Raw genomic sequence first — 17,598 nt, 5'->3', positions numbered from 1 at the left:
CTGTGTTGATTTATAAGCAGTTAGAACTGTTAGATATAGATTCTGCCTCAACTATGTAAAATATTATCTTGTTAGATTAATCATAAGTACCTACTTTTTTATTTGCGTTAAGTCCGACTGTGAGTTACCTACCTTGATTTTCGTTTTCGAGTTATCATAGATTTCAGAATGTCCAGAGTTAGTACATTCTCTTGGGTGCTATAATGATTGCTCCAGACTGTGCCCAATGAGTTGTCATTTGGTACAGTCGGGAATCGGATACAGTCAGTCCAGATAAACAGGCAGACATGACCCAACTGTACTCTAATAAATTAGATTGTGAGTTAGGTTTAGATGATAATACTATATTTGTACATACATTTATTAGGTACCCTTATGGAAATTAACTTACAATGATATTCACAATCACTGGTATATGAAAATACCAGTGATTGTGAATCACCGCCTGCGGTTCGTCACTCCTAATTTCATGGCCTGTGCTCCCATATTTTTTTTGCAACATAAGCTATAGGCAGGCAATTTACTGTACAAATGATTCATAGTGTGCAGTTCGTGTTGGTGTTTTGCTGCGTCACGGTGGACACTCAGAAACTAGACCAGCATTTCTTTGTCTCATCGGTAGGTTTAATACATAGAATATCTCTGCCGTAAGGGATGAAGATGTACCTAGGTATTTGTATAAAACAGAGAAAGACTAACAACCGAGAAAAAAGATCATCAACTTGTAAAGAGAAATATTTCATTTAACTGTGCAAACTGTGAAAAGTAACAGTTTAGGGCGCTATACGCCAGCTCCGAAGGCGGTTGGATTGAAAAAAAAAAAGAGGCAGACCGGCTCCGGTCACGGGTCACGCTCGTTGTCCAGGGGACAGGCGCGGCACAGCGCGGAATTATTATGAAAGTAAATATATCAACATTTTCTGAAATCACATTACCATAGACTATTCGACTTTCTGCTTCTAAAGGGATTTTTTGTAAGAAAAGATTTGATTTTGAAAATGTTATAGACAACCGACTACTTATGCTCCTGTACTAAAAACAGGTTTAAGAACTTATTTCATTGATTGTAGATAAAGGCCTAGTGGTTGAGGTGTAATGTGAGTGAACTGTAATATAGTACTTGCAATAAATAATTGACAAAACTTTCTACACGGTCCCCTGTCTCTTGGCCTATACGCGGAGGGCCCAACAAAGATATCGTTCGCGGGGCGCCGCTGCCGACTCGCGGGGCTCTTCTCAAAGTCTCTGTTTGTAGTTCGTTCGCGGAGTCTACGGGCGCCGCTAGCCTGTGCAACTTTTTCTTTTTTAAATCGCGGTTCGCGCCAACGAAACAATTTGCGGATTCCTTTTTTGATTTTTTTTTTTCTTTTATTGGATTATGGATTCTTGATTTGTGTTGTGATTGTGAAAAAACATGTGTTTAGTAAGAGTGTTTGTTTCATGTTTTTATTGAAGACGAGAAAAATTGGATTGAATTTTCGGTTAACGTAAGTTTTTCATTTTGTAATTTTTTTTTGTAAATCTATTTTTGCACCATTTTAGTTATTTAAAATATTCTACATATTAGGTGCAACTTCATGTTTAACGGAGTGAACAAACAAAATCACCTTATGCTTGGAAAATTAATGTGTGATGAAAAGTGGAGGTAGATTTGTAAGATTCAAATGAAAATCAGCGTACTCGCGTATTCCGCTCTGACCAAAAGGCTGACCGTAGATTTGACGAGTGTTAAAGATAATTGTAAAAGGCCTTCCTTATTTATCTTGATTAATATCGTTCCAAATGGCTCTCTCAACCAACATGTTCGATAGTAACCACATAGTAACGTACGACGTGCCTCGCTCCTTGTGGGAAAGCAGCTCGTTGTTTTGGTCGCCGTGACTTAGCGAGATCGCCGATAGCTCGGTTGTAGCCGGTTCGATTCCCCACGGCGAAAATTCTTATTGGCACTGAATGCCCGCCGGACAACGGGGGAAATTCAGATTCAGATACGAAGCCAATTACCAACCAGCCAGTGATGGACAGACAGATATAATCTCAGCTTTATTCTGTAATGGTCGATGGAAAATAGAAATAAATTTTATTCGCAATGGGTGTAATAAGATTTAATCGATTTAGTAGGCATGTGGCAGCACGAATTGAGTGGTCTTGGAAGCTGTGGTTAAGTTAAATTAGAACTTTATTGGTTTATTTACCACAATTTTATTTTGTTTGCTAACTATATTGCAGATTGGATATTTAAGTAAGTAATAAAGACAGAGAACGAAAGAACTCGAAAAGAAAACAGTTATTTTCATAATATGCCATTATTGCTCTTCATCGCGACATTTCCTGGGAATGGTAAAAATATTTAACTTTTATTTTTTATTTCTTTACTACAAAAGAAATCAAATAAATGTCAAATATTTTATTATTAAGAGCTACAAATTAATTAGAATCGTTGGCGAGTAAAAATAATGAGTTTTTTAGATAGTTCAACAGTGGTCGTGTGGTCAGTCGTAATCGTAAAGCTCTAACATTATTAGGTTTATGCACATAACAGCAAATAAACTCTCAGATCTGCTTACTGCATCTCATTAGCTTGCATGCCTTCAACCGAAGCTCATCTCCACATAATAGTAATAGCTCAGCACAGATCATTTCAAGTATTACGCGTATAATTTATACGTAATTACATGTAGTTGTGCTGAGACATCGATACTGACGCGTGTAAAAATTTAACATAATTTAAGATGTACCTTAAGTGAGATGAATGTTATGTTTTATTCATCTATGTGTACATGCAGCGACATGTTGTGTTTGTTTTACATATTATAGTTATTATTCCTAGTTAGGCAATTGCATTTTTTTTAAGACTTTGCAGGGTTGAGACTGGATGAGAGGGTTGCATAGAATGAAAGCAAGAAAATTAGTTGCTTTTCAAATTGATTTGATTTTTGCCGGCACGGCGCCCGAGGTATCATTGTAATTTTGTAGGACTAAAGTATAACAACTGGTTACGAAAATAATAGTTTAAATGGCGGTCGAGTAAGGGATATTTCCTTATCTATTTCTGACAAAGATAGTTTTGCTTGAGTTGAGGACTTAAGTTATAAAAAGCACCGATGCTTGTCGATCTTCCAATTGTGAAAGCCGGCGCACGCGACGTTGCCTGCCTGTCTTCCTGTTTGCGACGAGAACATTCTTGACTGGGATATTGCGAAGTGAAATTGCTCATTTGCTCATAGATTCCGAATATAAATTAATATAATATTATGTCAAGTGCGTAAAATGAACGCTACTGATTGATTTTTACTTCCTATTTCTAACATGACAAAAAGAATTACGTATATAAATTATTTTTTATAGTATTTTTTTTGTAGTTCCTTCTGTTTCCTGGAATGTTGTTAACTTATTTTGGTTAATTAATAGTAATACAGCTCATAAGTTTCAAGTTTTTTGTTGTTCAACATTTAATGTCTACGTTTTAGTATTTCATATCGTAGTTGTTTTTATTTAAAATAATTACTAGATATTCCATCACAGAAATACCTGTACGCCGTACGATGAAGTTTTATCATCTTGCATCCATGCAATCTATCGAAATAAAACATTAAAAACATACACTTTCACGAACCTTTTCAAAAATTACTTTATGTATAAACGTGTGTTTTTAATTCTTAATTTTAATAGTAATTTAACTTTGTACGTATTGCTATAAACTAGGTCTGTCGTTACTATAGACTTCAATAGTTAGTTTAAATTGCCACTTTAAATACAATTATTGCGTGATATAAATGTTACGATTGTCATTGTGCCGTTGCAGTCCGACAACTCTGGATACAACAATGCATTCCAAATGCATTCGAACGCAACACAGATGGCTTTCTCGATTGTTCTCCTCCAAGCTCGCTCGTCAATCGTAATCTTTTGATTGCGAACGTAATTTCTTGTTTTTAAGCCTTCAAGGGTAATGGTCGCAGGTAACGCGAGCCTCGTGGGTATTGTTACAGACGTTCGCAAAATGAAGTGTGTACAGATACTCTCGCCTCGACGTACAAACTTGTAAGTTGTAAGACATGTCACTTAGTTCAAGTACAGTCGAACGCAAATCAGGTTTCTCTGCAAGGATTTCTATGCCGCGGCTATAGCGGCTTACTGTTGACTATAGCTCTACTACTGCAATGTTGTAGACAAAATATATTTTTCATAAAAAAAACTTTGCTGAGAACGTTGGACGGCCATAGTTGAGGTCTTCTGAAAGTCGTATCCTACAGCAAGGCTTTTTGTAGCTATATTATCTGTACACGACACCTGACCGCCGCTAACAAATGTCTATAGAACATGTTGCTTCAATAAAATATTCTGCTCTCTAGGGACCTGAATATTTTGACCTCTACGATGCAAATGTTGATATAAACTTCCATCTGTACTTTCCATATAGTGTGTCTGTATTTTACTATGCGAACGCTGCCGAGGCGGCCCCAGACATGACAATCGTCGCATAAGCTGTTAATTACTGCGTTAAGTGGCTCGTAAGTACGTGTAACTGTCTCTTTTCAATTATTTTCGTCCGTGATACCGCTCCATAAATGCTGTGCCGTTTTAGTTTTTGCGTGAAAGAGAACAACAAACAGCCGTCCAAATATTCTCATAAACTCGTTTATAATATTAGGAAAATAAGGAATATTGTAACTCCATATATCTCGTTTTCTAGTTACATTGTAAATACATATTATGATCAATAAACAATGGTCTGACAACAAGGTATGCCGACGATCTTGCGAAGTGGAGACGAAAATGTAGGAATGTAGACCCTGAGCTCTGACGCTCAACGGCTGAGATGAGAGATAACAATAGAGAGATAACATGCTCAGATGAGAGAGAGAGATAGAGAGAGAGAGACTACGATTAACATAACTAAATGGATCAGAAAATGAGGATGTATGTATGATGTATGATAAATGTATTAAATGAGGAATTCAAAATATATAATTGGAAGGACCAAAGGATGATTACAGTAGGATAGGAGGCAGATGGCATTGTATATATTGCTAAAAGTATTGTTCACCATCTACCTAACTTAAACTGAAAGGTAATTACCGCGATTGGTGTATGAATAATTATTAATAAATTTTTATAAAATTATTTTTCTCACGCTATAGGATCGCCTCATGCTATTAGTAGCGTCTCCGGCGCGTTTATATCTTTTGTTCAATCAACGTCGACGTTCTACGGGTTGATAATATTTGTTCTATAAGTTTGGTGTCGTGTGAAGATATACCCACATAGTTTGTTCACGTTCTTATTGCTATTCGTTAACTTAGTTTGTGTTTACCAAAATTTTTACGTGTATTTAAATATACATGCGGTGCAATGACCCCTTCTACTCGATTCTTAAATATCGTTAATTATCTTTTTATACCTATAATCTCATCTAAACATTTTCTGGGTTACTTTCGCGGTGGTCAATCCTCGAAACCGCGTTTTTCTCTTTATTCTTCTCCGCTTACATTTATTCGAAGAATGTGCCAGCTGCATCTGTTTCTGTTAAAGCATAGACCTTTCTTCTCATAAGCAACCTGTCGTTAAATCTGAGCCTCGGTTCTATCAGCAATGGATTCTATTCAGCTAAACGTGGCCTCAGAGTCCGGCTATACTTTGCTCTGTCTACCCGGTACGGTATTAAACGCGATATAGATGCAGGGAATCAAAGGTTCTCAATAATTGGTCTACAAGACTCGTTTACTAAATTCTCTTAAACCATGTTAGCTTCACCCCCCGCGCCACACAACACAACACGCCGCATTTTTCCACATCATCCGTTAATTAACTGCTTCCTACCCGAGATAATAATGATCCCCCCCCTCCCCTCGGAGCTACACCCCCCGCTGTGAACGCCGGAATCTGAATTGCCCCTTTTGTGAAGTGTACGTACTATTATGTTATACATAAACATCTTTAACCAAATTTATTTAAGGAAAACCAAGAAATGATAGAATTGAAATTAAATTACGCGGAGTATTATAGAGTCGCATCAATGCCGGTTTTTTTCTTCTTCTTACCTTCTGGGTGACTTCAAGAAATCTCGCCCGTTAGCTGACAACGTTTAAAACTAGCATGGAACCAGAAAATACAGTTTTAAATAACTAATCACAATAATTTAAATAACAATTTAAAAAATAAATAAAATAAATTAAAGAACAAGAAACATAATAAATTAGAAAAAATAATAATTTAAAGAAGAAAGTATTTAGTAGTCCGCTGTGCCCCCGGCTGGGTTCACTGCGTCGGAGCGCGCGGCGGCGGAAGGGCGGTAATAGTTTGGGGTTAGGGCCTGCGCCCGCGCCGCAACTGACGCTTCCGACCAACAGTTGTTTGTGCACGCCCTTTTCTCAATCATGACCCAGTTTTTTTCTGGTTTTTGAAATTTTATAGATGTTTTATTATATTAGTTGATTGCTTTTAATGTTCATGTATTTTTATACTTAAAAAATCTTTCTTAAATTGAAATATTCCCTTAAATATAAGCATGATAATACTTTTTGTAATTTGTATTTTATAAAAGGGGGTGCAGTGACATTTAACTTCTTTACAGACTTACACCAAATGTTTACTGTATGGGATCTTATTGCACTTTTCTGGTTTTTGAAATTTTATAGATGTTTTATTATATTAGTTGATTGCTTTTAATGTTCATGTATTTTTATACTTAAAAAATCTTTCTTAAATTGAAATATTCCCTTAAATATAAGCATGATAATACTTTTTGTAATTTGTATTTTATAAAAGGGGGTGCAGTGACATTTAACTTCTTTACAGACTTACACCAAATGTTTACTGTATGGGATCTTATTGCACTAAACACGTGAAGAACAAAAAAAAAATAAGGCCGTGCAGTGAACCTGTGGAGGTCGTGGAGTTCCCTTGTCGGGAGCCGATCCTGGGTGCACCGTTCATCATCTATCTAAACTAAACGTGTACACGAAATTTCAGCACATTCGATTAAAATATCTGCTTGGAAATTTAGTTGCAAAATTTCATACGAACAAACATAAATAACTATATATATAAATGTTCATCCAGTATAATATAGGGTAATGTTCAAAAACAATTGCAATGAGTTTTATTTTATTTCCTTAGCCATGAATAGTTATAGAATGAGCTGACAACATTCAGATAGTGTTCGTTCCTTATTCAGAACAATGAGCAATTACCGCAGCCCGCTGCAGTTCACTTTTAATTTCCTCGTGTAATTGTTTACAGTTGATTTGTATCACGGCTGGACGCCGATCAGAATGAATTAAATTTATTTTTATTGTCACGACATTTTAAATAGAAATGGGCGCACTTTTTCTGAAAATAATTGTTTCTCTACTTTGAATCAATTACACGATATGTGCGTTTACATAATGAGTTATTTACCGAGAACTTGTTTACCTTGTATTCATAAATTCTACCCTAAACTTCAATGGAATCTGTCCAACATAATTTGTGGGCACAATATTAGTGAGTTTTTTATTCTGAATTATTCTATTATCCTATTAACAAACCAACATCCCAGTCCCACAGCTGGACAAAGGCTGTGTTTAGAAATTGGGCAAAACACTCAGGTAATCGGATATTGCGAGAACAGTTGGCTTGTGCCCCATTTTGCGATCAATGTTCATTGTTAAGTACACTCAACTGCATATAAAGTTATCCATTACGATCTCTATTCCGCGGTAATAATGGCGAACTTGCCTAAACTTTGGACAGCTTGAGGTCTTGTTGCCCACAAACCGCAGTGCCGCCTTATTGTCCCGTGATCGGCTCTTTTTCCCACTTATCGGTACTTCCGTAACATCTGTCTACCTTATTAAATTTTCGCACACAGAGATACTATTTATCTGCACTATAAAGAACCATCTTAGCTTCGAGGCCGTCCGCGCAATATGTCGAATCTAGCAGTGTTTTAAATTCTAATAAAATAAATAAAATAACCAAATTTGCCCGTTGAAATTGTGTTAATAATTAAAATATAGCAGCGATATAAGTTTAGAAACGAATAAAATTATCATTAGTCCACATTTTGGGGCCATTAAAGCCTCCGTTAAGCGTTTTGATGATCGCTCTCTGCATTTGATTATACCTACTTATGAGTATTTAAAAAATATGTATACCTAGTTTGGCTTATGTAGGGGTCTACATAAGCCAAACTAGGTATACATATTTTTTAGTTGGAATGAATAACAGAAAAATAAATGATTTGTACTAAAATATGTTTATTTTTCGTTCAAATTTCCAAATCAATCGTCATGGTCGTATTTAAAAGTATTTTCTAAATCTACATAGAAATCAAAACTTTTTCTATATTCATTACAAATTAATTCATTTATTATATTGCATGGCTACATATCTATAAAGCTTCAAATATAGTATAGACATAACGTATAGACATAATCACTAAACTTTACGATATTACATTAATAACTCTCCAATCATACACTCGTAATAAAACATGCTCCTGCGCCGTCAATGCCATTGGATTGACGTTTACAGCTCGGTATAGATAAACTATAACAAACTATTGTCGCAGAAATAATTGCGATGTAACATTTGGCGTGTGGTCCAAGTGATGAGTTGTAAGCGATGTATGTAGGTTGAAACACTACGGTTTTAGCGCGTTAAACAACACATTTTAGATTCAATTCAAAATTCAACAGAATTTTACAAGGTATTATGTACTACTTTCTAATTGTCAACAACAAACACACATACAATTAGTGAGTAATCGTAAAGTAAATATACCTACATTACTACTACTACTAGAAATTTTACTCGCTCAGCGATATAAACAGGAATTTACCTAGGACCTTATTATCGTGATAAAAATCAAAACATGACTACATGTAAAGGTTATAATTTTATTTCGCAATACTACAGTGACGACCTCGGTGGCGCAGTGGTAAAGTACTTGCCTCTGAACCGAGAGGTCCCGGGTTCAATCCCCGGTCGGATCATGATGGAAAATGATCTTTTTTTGATTGGCCCGAATGTTGGATGTTTATATATATATATATATGTGTATTTGTTCTAAAATATAGTATCGTTGAGTTAGTATCCAAGTAACACAAGTCTCGAACTTACTTTGAGGCTAGCAAAATCTGTGTGATTTGTCCTAATACTATTTATATTTATTTATAAGCCTCTAGATTTAAATTGATACTGGTGCCTCATATTATCGTTGTTGTTTTTTCACATACACATTAAGTTACCACGATTAAGCTGTAGTTACACAATTCTGTAATAATGAATGTGGAACCATCAATCACACCGCCTATAACTTGTCCCCGTCACATCCGTCACTGCCGTTAGAATCCCTGTCTCTACAATACTCTGCATTGTCACAAAGGGCGTAGAGCCGTCGTTCCGTTGTAAATTTGGCAATAGTGAACTCTACCGTGCTTAATTTACTATCTGGCGTCAACTGTCACTAGAAAGAAAAATAATAATTTTAGGGTGTTCGACATTTTTTCTAGTTGAATTGACGAATCAATTGATAATGTTTTGATTTTAAATTGATTTGTAAAAATAAAGTTTTGGAGTAACCAGTTTGAAAATTGTATTGAAAATTGTATATAAGTATGTTTTGATAGATTTTAAGTAAGACCCTTCTGCAATTTTCGACACCATTTTAAATTCTCTCAGTTATGATATTAAAGACAGTTTGAGCGATTTTTAAATATCTAATGTTCGCTTTTAGTTCTTCTAAGCTGTTAGGAGTTTGAAAAAAACTCTTCCTGTATATATCTGTCTATATACTGTACCGTGTTCAAACCACAGTTGGAAGTAGACAATAACTTATGCTATAATGTTGGTACTACTAGTTAAACAAAAAAACTGCGCAACTGTCAAAATGCATTTCCCTCCCGCCCCTCGCGCGTCAATCAAAGCGGCAAAAAACTTCACACGCTCCACTGCATTAGATGTTAGAATTATATTTTGAACCAACATTTTGAATTAGAACCAGTTCTGTACAATGGCCGTTGTTTTCGACTACCGGTCTTGACAATGACTAAAACTCTCATTTGTCTAGCCTAGAGGGGACTGAACTCCAGGAAAGGGTCACGAATCAAAAGCTTTGAGGATTCCTAGTAATTTATTCCTACGGTACAGTCGACAACGTGTACCTGCTTACACCTCTATGCGGCGGTGATAGTGGCCAATTTGCTGTGAATTCTTGTAGGTTCATGTATAAGTTACTGTACATGTAATCTGATATTTTGATGTTAGTAATTTGTTTGCAACAAATCTTTCTGCGCGTAATCGCTAGGATCGGTGTGAATTTTTTCATATTATAATTCAATTATTCTTTCAAGTTTACAAGGTTTCTGGCAACTAAATAACGTTTTTTGTATTCGTAATTACGTATACTTTGCATGTGAGTTATCTATAACATTAATTACAAAAAACTCGTCTCAATTGCTTAGCGCCCTTTTGTTTCAACCAACTAAATGAAATTATTTCAAGACTAGTAAATTTATTTTTTCAAGAACGTAATCGTTTGCTACATATCAATTACAGATTAAAAATATGCCCAAATGAGATGCAGACCGGAACGAGGTAGTGGTGAGACGATCTTGTCGCTATAAACAGAAGTAAAAGATAAACATTAATAGACAAGCAAAACATAAAATCATACAGTCGATATTATATTCCTTAAGTCTAGTTCCAGTCAGTAAAAGATGTAGTGGCGTCGTGGGCCGGGTCGTGAGGTTCCCTCTATTATGGTTGAGCTACGCGATGGCTGTCCCATGCGTCAACTCGTGAACGGGTGCTGCCAGAGGGGAACTGGTCATCTCGTTTCTCATATATTTTCATGTAAATTAATTGTGTGTCACATCGATATATATATATATATATATATATATATATATTATAATCAGCACTCGGATCACAATCATAACCTGTTTTGATATACCTTTACTATGTACATTGTGTACTTTTATATATTATTAGAAAAAAAAACATTGTAAGAAACAATAATGGTAAGCCGATCTGGCATGATAGGGACCAACACTGTTCAAATGAGTTTCTTTCGGCATTTCTTCTTAGCAGTGGTCGTTCCGAAATGTTAGTAGTTTGTAGCTTGTGAGAAATAACTATAAATATAAAAATTTACGAGAAAAATTGCCTGTGAAGATCTAATATCTCAATAAATGATTTGAATTTGAATTTGGAGGCTTTTTCTTTTAACACCAATTTTCAAACTCATTTTTTTTTAAATATTTTATCTTTCCTTTATTTTTGTTTGAGATTCACGCACACTACTAAACAATATTTTGTAGGCGTGGAGCTTCTGGTCCGTGACTGCGGAGCCCGAGCTGCGCCAGGTGCCTCGCTTGCTTTGTTATTCTAATGCCGTACACTCAGCACATCGACTTACCCTATACCATGGCAAATTCACCGCTATTACCGAGACATAGTGTTCCATTCAGGGCATCTCGCCATGCAGTTCGCAGTACATGGTCAATGTTAAGATAAAACGTTTTACAACAATTTCTCATGTAATATCAACATAGATTCGCTGATTGTAGCATTGTGCATGTAAAAAATTGTGTTACAATTATATTATTCTTGAATGTGAATATTTCATTTGATTTATTTTCATGTATTATGATAGTATACATAATACATGGAAATGAATCAAAATTGAAATGAAATATTCACACCTAATCATCCACACCTAATTATTTTTATATTTATTACTTATTTGTATTTACTACCTAAACTATATTTTGTTTCTTTAGACTCCCTAATAACAACGGGAATTAATGATGAGCATAGCATCTCTCTCATATTTGCGTGTTCTCGGTTTCATTCGGAGCTATGTAACCGCGATGCCTGTGGTCAGTGCACAAAATAAACCATTTTGCTTTGCCTGACTAACGTCAACCCTCTTTGGGGATGTTAGTGTTGCCTATCAGCTGCCAGGCTTATGTATCCCTTAGTCGCCTTTCACGTTATCCACGAGACGATATGGTGTGGTCCTATTACAGGGCGGGACCACATGCCACAATTAATGTTTTGTATCCTATTTTAATTGATTTTCTTTCGCCTGAAACATAGGTTCACTTATGACCCTAGCTCAGGCACCATTATTTAATATAGGTACTTTTTCTTTATATACCTATGAACTATATTACTTAGCCATAAGTTATTTGAATACATATTTATTATTATTATTTATTAACTATAAAATAACTAACTACTAATTCAAAGTCTTAGTTTTTTCCTGAGTTAGAATAATCCATGGGATCCTATTGTAACGTAATGTATTACCTCTTATCACGCGTGCTGTTGGGAGCGTGTGTGTTTTTGTTAGGGGGTATATCGCGAACAATAAGCTTCTCTGGCGAAAGAAAGGTTCGCTTATCGGAAGAAACTTAATTGGATCTTTAATTAATGCACACGACATCTGTTAATCAGGAACTTTATATACAAGAAATCTGTACCACGATGAGATAAAACATATAGGTGATCAATCTGGTGACGGAAACAATGTAGGATACAGAACTTTGTGTTCGGAATGTATTATTAAGTAGTCTTTTATATTATTTTACTCTGAGAAAATACGGGTAAAATAATTTTAATGAGGTAATTTGCTGCTGGAAACTTGTGTCGCTAAAGTGGGTCAGATTTGATTCATGTCACAGATCTATACAATTATTTGGCAAAAAATAGGCAGCCTGAGCATTTTCTCATGTTCTTTTAAATCCGTTTGATAGTTACAGTGCTTGAAAAATTCTTTATCCTAGTTTATACTTGGTCGATATTCTATGTGTTGTCGATTTTAGCTTTCCGAATCTTTTTACTTTTTTCTTTGTTACTTAGTAAATAAATTGTTTGGCGCTCACCGCAACAAAACGAAAAAGACTTAAGCTTGTTTGCCACGACACGTACCTATCTATACACAGCTAACAAAGTCGATTGGCTCGTTACAATACAAATTAATCATAGAAAATCAATCACGTATTTCTCATTTGTCGCCGCTGATTGTCGAGACGAGATATCTTGTTGCAAAACATCTGCATAAAGATCTCACGCAACTTTTTGCTTTAACTATGATTCCTATTTGATTCTACACGTTTATTAAAAAACGTCAGCTATATGCAACAATATACGTCTCTTTGAAACAGCGCGCGCGGGGCCCTTTTACAAGTTTATGCTTTTAAATAACCCTTCGATCTGTTTTTCTCACATGCTAATAAGTAGAAGTTACATCAATTTTACAAAAGAAGACTTTATTAATAAAAAAATGGAGTCTTAAAAAAAGAATTAAAGTCTTTATTTTTGTAGTCTTTAAAAATCGGAGAAATAATATCACCAAAACAGACCTGTATTTGTAACCTGCAAACACAAATCGTGGGATCCAAGCCGCGCAACACTTGTTCAGACGTCTCGGGATCATCGACCCCGGGCCTAGGGCCCTCGCGCCCTTTGCCCTGCACCTGTCCGTCACGCTCGGCTGTCGTCTCGCCTCACTGACAACACGTGGAACTTGGAGGAACCGCACTTGCATTGTCTGGGAGGAAATAGAGAGCCTTCAATGGGAAAATAAACGTTTACGAATAAAGAATATGGTGTCAACACAATATTATTTAAAACTACATCATAGTTTTGGCTTTAAAAACCTTAAATCGCGCCATAAATTTTTATGCAAATGCAACTTAATGCGAAATAACTACTTATGCTACAAAATATGTATAAATATATTATGTAAAAATATGTATAAATCGATATAACGAAGCTGCAAGATATAATAATCTAGGAAGTTCAAGAAGAACATTAAATATACAATGCAATCAACACTCAATATTTAATTTTCAATTGATAAATCTACTGTAACTTTTCTCGAGCGCACTTTACCAATGTACGTACATTGCATCACCCAGCTTCTGCCTTCAGCGGGGTATCATTAGGCTGTCCTTTATGAAATCACTTTCCGCATCAAGTAGTGACGACCATCGCGAGTCGCGAGTGAAGGCACGTGAAGCACTGTCCATACGACTACAATGTTGGTGATCGGTCTCGACGGTTTCACCACAATAATTAACTTTAACCAAAATGGGTAAAAGAAAATAGAGATCTGAGCGCACTTTACCAATGTACGTACATTGCATCACCCAGCTTCTGCCTTCACCGGGGTATCATTAGGCTGTCCTTTATGAAATCACTTTCCGCATCAAGTAGTGACGAACATCGCGAGTCGCGAGTGAAGGCACGTGAAGCACTGTCCATACGACTACAATGTTGGTGATCGGTCTCGACGGTTTCACCACAATAATTAACTTTAACCGAAATTTGATCGTGCGTTTGAAACATCTAATTGTAAACTTTGAATTCTATAGTGTCTACAACTTTACAAACTTCATTATTTTTTTCATTATTTTAAAATTTAAAAGGCACTTACCTTTAATTTAAATAATATGCAAATTAAGTACAACTAGTAAGAAGCTGCAGCTGAAAGTTGTGTGTTCTCCATGTACAGAATACAGTCGTTATAGACTCATTCAAACACATATATAACGACAATAAATTGTTATCACATCTCTAAAACCGATTGCATAAACAAAGTTATAAATAAATACATAAACAAACACCCGTGCTGATTGCCCACCCGTGGCCTGTGGCCGTGGGCGGTCTGGCCACAGATAATATAATAGTATACTAGGTCTGACTAACGGTCGGCAGATACTGCTAGACTCTGAAACTAGCGATTATATTGTCATAAAACCCGAATGAATTACAAAGTATGTATAGTAATGCTTAATAAAATTAGGTTTTATGTTGTTTTCACATTTTATTATTGTTATTTTCATAATCAATACTCCTCATCAATACAAATAATAAAATTGAAGAAAGGCCAAATCTGTACATTGGGTTTTTTTTTAATTCTTCATGGAATATACTTAGTTACTGATATCGATGACGAAAATATAGTTTTGGAAATTTTTGTCTGTTTGTCTGTCTGAACGCACATCACTCGAAATCTACTGGACCGATTTGCTTGAAATTTGGTATGTAGGTACCTTATAAACCGGGCTAACATCTTAGATACATTTCATCCCGGTAAATGGTCAGGTTCCCGTAGGATAATTGGAAAACTAATAATGAATCAAAAATACCTCGGAATCCCAGGTTAACATCTTATAGACATTTCATCCCGGAAAATGAGGAGGGTCCTGTAAGAAAATTAAAATAACAATCCACGGAGCCGATATACTTTAAAATTTTGCAGAAAGAAAGAAAAGGGGGTGAAATAATGTTAATATAAAGTTCTACTGGGACTTAACGTCGTGGAAAATGGGACGGCACGCGTTGCAGAAAGCGGGAGTGGGAGTCAGAGCGGGAAATGGAAAGGAGACACGTAATGAGAAACAGGACGGGACACATTGCGAAAAACATGATGGCACAATATGTAGGTAACGCTACGGGATGTGCAGCGGGAAACAGGAAATTGAACTAAAGTTGAGAAAAAATACGAATTTAAATCATATAATGTTTACTAGTCTTAGAGAGTACGCGATAAAAAAATTCCCGCGGGCGAAGCCGCGAAGGCAAAAGCTAGTAGACAATAATAATGAATTAATTAAAAATTTTAAAGGAACTTTTAAAAGATTTGAAGATATTTTCTGTCATTTTAATGTGCCCTTTGCTTGTACTGGCCTTCTTCTTGTTGGATACTAAATAATGTATAGTTCTTATCATTTCATACATACTTCGATGGTTCAGCGACCCTAGGAGGATCTAGTATCTACCAGTTTACCTAAACATAGATAGTTACTTAATTAATTAACTGTTACTATTCTAACATGCAAATGTTTGAAATATTATCATGCTTATTACCTGTCGACAGCACTGCAAGGAAATTTAGGATAGTGTTTCTTGATAGCGTGACACAAAATTCCGGCCGTGAAGAACTGGCATTCGGTTGTATGTTGCAATTCATGGAAAGCGGTAAACTGTAGTATTCAGTAGTGATGAATGCAAGGGGTTCGCAGTAGGCTCGCTTCATTGACTCGAGATTAGAGAACCATTTCTTGGATTCCTATCGGCGGCATCGCGTGTCAGTACGTGGGGAGTTCCTTGTATAAAGAATACGAATTCACTTAGGAATAAGAAGAAATAATAATTATTAGTATCTTATATCCGTGAACAGTGTGGTCATCATTACCTAATTTAACAGCGAGGCTCTTGTCTTGTTGGTGGGTTCCTTCCATTGGTCGGTCTGGTAGATTTACAAAAAAATATTCATTACGTAATTTGTACATAATATAAATCAGTATGTCTATGAACATCGTATTGGTAGTACTTACTTCGATGAATCTATATAGGATCACTAAGTCCACAGTTTCCTGTCCAGCATTATTTAATAACATAATAAAGCTACAGCCACACCACAGCTACAGCCATATAATATGAAATCGCTGTCTTTCACTTGGAAATCAATAACCCCAACTCACACAGGGCTGCGCCTGTTCCCAGTTATCACAATCGACATCGGCAGAGAATAATTGTACTATAACGAAGGTTTACTTCCAAATTACTCAAATTCAAATTTATCTATTGCGTATCATGCACGACCACGATAATACATATTCCATCGGCGCTGTTCATTGCTGTCGCCCTGTCGCCAGTCGTCACACAAAACCTAGACTTGTAGCGTGGCAGGAGCGTTCATATTATGTCGCCGTGTCTGTGCTGGACCACTTTTTAAATTAGTTTGTTTCGGCATATCTTCTTAGCGATGTTTGTTACGAAATGCCATCTTGTAGTTTTTGAGAAATTACTGTAATATAAAATTTGCCGTGAAAATTTTCCTGTTAAGGTCTAATTTCTAAATAAATGGTTAATTTGACTAAACATTTCAGAGACGCCCCCTGGTCGTGGGAAGAGAAACAGTCTAAATCACCCGATTGCTTTGTCCGACCGACGTTATCACCTCATTTGAATACAAACTGAGATAGTTCCAATTGCACTCGCAATAAGCGCCATGAATTATGCAATAAGTCGGTACTTGTTACTAATTAATTCGAGATAATTGTATCTTTGGGTATTTGGTAGTAAAGTAACAAGTCTGCTCGCTAAACAATAAGTAACGATATTTTAACCATGCTCCTTTGAATTTGAGTACCTGTCTATACGTACTAACAACCCAGAAGTTACTTTAACCCTTATAAGCAAAATCTGTTCAACAGTTACTTATTGCTTATAAGAGCTAACCATATGTGGACGACAAATCGTTAACAAAAAATATAAGCGATGGAACTTATGTGAATACGTATCAGTCACTGCGAGTTGTGCATGCGAAGCGAAATAAATAAAAAAAATGATACGTTTTGTGAGACGGCCCGGCCCGGAGGCCCAAACCTCGACCGGTTTCATACAAACTCTTTGAATAATTCTCCTTAATTCCTCTCCAAGTTAATTCCGTTGTATCCAGTTTACGTTTCGTAAATCGGGTTCATCGTCTCTTCGTTTCCATTCTCAGTTAAGAACATTAAACCTAAACTGTGTTTTATATTTTGTAGGCGGCGCGAAGACGGCAATGTGTTCATAGTAGTTGTTTATTTA

At 36.0% G+C, this 17,598-nt stretch overlaps 1 protein-coding gene and 1 long non-coding RNA gene across 2 annotated transcripts in view; one reads left to right on the top strand and one right to left on the bottom strand.

Moving 5' to 3' along the window:
- The first annotated feature begins 1,260 nt into the window (after positions 1 to 1,260).
- sprt (sprite) overlaps positions 1,261 to 17,598 on the top strand; it is a 63,371-nt gene continuing 47,033 nt past the window's right edge. The window contains exon 1 of the mRNA XM_053769766.1: positions 1,261 to 1,487. The gene's annotated coding sequence lies outside the window, so the exon portion shown is untranslated. The remainder of the gene's footprint in view (positions 1,488 to 17,598) is intronic.
- LOC128683811 (uncharacterized) lies at positions 9,576 to 16,104 on the bottom strand. The gene is made up of 4 exons (XR_008406324.1): positions 15,871 to 16,104; positions 15,150 to 15,206; positions 13,359 to 13,546; positions 9,576 to 10,607 (listed from the first exon to the last, which is right to left on the bottom strand). It is a non-coding gene; the product is annotated as an uncharacterized LOC128683811 (long non-coding RNA).

Source organism: Plodia interpunctella, chromosome 3, assembly GCF_027563975.2.
Source record: "Plodia interpunctella isolate USDA-ARS_2022_Savannah chromosome 3, ilPloInte3.2, whole genome shotgun sequence".
In the NCBI taxonomy this organism is placed as follows: Eukaryota; Metazoa; Arthropoda; class Insecta; order Lepidoptera; family Pyralidae; genus Plodia; species Plodia interpunctella.
Note: the sequence above shows the minus strand (reverse complement) of the source record. Positions and strands in the feature narration are given on the sequence as shown.